The sequence below is a fragment of the Gavialis gangeticus genome, unplaced genomic scaffold (genome assembly GCF_001723915.1).
Source record: "Gavialis gangeticus isolate Ggan-Ray unplaced genomic scaffold, GavGan_comp1, whole genome shotgun sequence".
Taxonomy (NCBI): Eukaryota; Metazoa; Chordata; order Crocodylia; family Gavialidae; genus Gavialis; species Gavialis gangeticus.
This window is the reverse complement of record NW_017728992.1, coordinates 152,895,909-152,898,408: the sequence shown is the minus strand read 5'-3', so window position 1 is coordinate 152,898,408 and position 2,500 is coordinate 152,895,909.

The following is a 2,500-nucleotide window of genomic DNA, read 5'->3' as shown; positions in this document are numbered from 1 at the left end:
GTGAGGTCCCTTCCAGCCCTACTTCCCTATGATCATAATTTCCAAAAAATGGCAGCTTCTAAAAAAAAGGGAAAACAGCTGCCAGCCCACTTCAAACATACTGACCTGCTGAATGTCTTAAATTGTGAGGTTCTGCTTTATAGCATTATCATTTAGGGTTTTTTTTAAGATTGTATAAACTGAGGGGAAAATTAGGTGTAGTCCTTGGTTCTTCTTTCAGTCCACTTGACCTAGAAATACTACTACCTGAACCTTGAGTCAGGTAGGTGATACCTTCTATTGGATCAACTACATAGTTGGGACACACTTAGACAACCCTTTTAATGTAAAACATTTTTCTTTAGGTCCCTTGATTAGAACAAGTTAAGGAGGATGTGATTTGCAGAAGAATAACCATGTCAAACCTGGTGTTGCCTGATTTCTTGGAGGGATAGGAAAGAGGACTTTGCAGAAATGGGAAATTTTGCTCCCACAGGTGAGGCATGAGAACTGTCATGTTCCCATTTGTGGCATTAACTGCACCATCCCAATCCTCTGAATCCATAACTTTGGGAAACAGCTTTTGCACATTCACAATGCTTTGACCACAGGGAGGGGAGAAGGGTTTCTATATATAAATATGTATTTTATAGTTGATTTAACTACTCTTTATGGCTGATTCTCTACTCCTGAATCCTTCTGTAGTTTTCTTTAGGGCTGTAACAACTTGTTGGCATCCTGGTGGAATGTAACGGTGTATCTGTGTTTCAGTTGGGGTGGGTACACAGCACATTTTCTACACTGTAAGTTGACTTTCCGTCAAGTAAAAGTGGAGCGAATATACTACACACTGTCCTACTACACAGTAAATAATCTGAATCCAGATAAAGTAACCACTTGCAAAATGTGTGAACATGTTGGGGTAATTTAATTCACAGTAATCATGTCAGGTGTCCATAACCTTAGTCTCTTGTCTTATTATAGCAGAAGTTTATAGCAGAAGGAAACTAATTGAGAAGCAAGTTTTTATTTCTGTCCTTCCCATGTCAATACAAAATTAAGACTTACCTGTTTTAAACCACAATGAAAGGGGAAAAAACACTGTATCCTATTGAATTAGTAGAATTTCTTTTAGATGCAGTAGAAGTCCCCATAGAGTGAACACCTGTACTGAACCACACAGAGCACCAGTACATGCTTCCTCCCCATGACATGATGCAAAGCCAACAGCTTCATTCTTTTTCTTCAGTGATCATCCCCAGCGGTGATAGAGCAGCTCAGTCATAGAATCATAGAAGTAGGGTCGGAAGGGACCTTGTAGATCTTCAAGTCCAACCCCCGCCTGGGCGGGAGAAAAGACTGGACTCAAATGAGTCCAGCCAGGTAGTCATCAAGCCTCTTCTTAAAGATCCTCAGGGTAGGAGCCAGCACCACTTCCCTAGAAAGTTGGTTCCAGCTCCTAGCTGCCCTAACTGTGAAGTAGTTCTTGCGGATGTCTAATCTAAACCTACTCTCTAATAATTTGTGTCCATTGTTCCTTGTCATGCCAGGGGTCACTAGGGGAAACAGTGTCTCCCCTAAACCCTTCTGGTCCCCCCTAGTGAGTTTATAGACAGTCACCAGGTCCCAAGTCATGAAGTCATCCAGTCCTTCTCAAGGCAGAAAATCGCTGACTAAACCATCCCAGCAAGTGTCTGTTCATCCTGCTCTTCAAAACTTCCAAGGAAGGAGATTCCACAACTTTTTAAGGTAGACTGTTCCAATCCTTGACCATCCTCATAGTCAGAAAGTTCCTTCTAATCTAATCTAGTCTAGATGTGGTGATTCAATACTTTTATTAGGCATCATAAACAAAGTCATCAGCCCCCATCATGGTAGAATGAGTATAAGGAAGTTTGATTTCCACTAAATTCAGAATTGTTTTCATAGCATAATATACCTTACTTACTCAAATACAAGATGACCCTGACTATAAGATGACCCACGAATAATTAGATTCTATATATGGAAAATATATAAATTTGTTATGTTTTTCCAGGTAAATAATCTAATTATCTGAGGTTTACATTGAATTTGTCCCTCCCCCACTGCTACAGAAGGGAATATAAATCTGAGGAGTTCAGATGGCCCCCTTGCCCTCAGCCTCCAGAACTTCTTTTCCCTCCAGCCTCCTTACTGTCAAACCTCTTCCTGAGCATATGGAAGAAAAGGATAAATTTGAAAATATTAACTTAATATTATGGGTACCTACAGATTTAGCTCATCCAGAATTGATCCATTTAGCCTTTTTTGGAAACTCCTGCAGGTTTTGGCACAGGTACTCCATAAACACACTTTTAAGAAGCACTTTTGTACTTACTTACATATAGTACAAATTATGCATGATATTAGTCCAAAGCCAAAAGGCTATGTAATTTGTTGGGGTGGGCCCCAGAAGAGTCAACAGCATTTCAAGCCATGATGACCACATAGCTCAGCACTGATCATTATGTGTGTGAACTCCAAATACCCCCCACAAAGG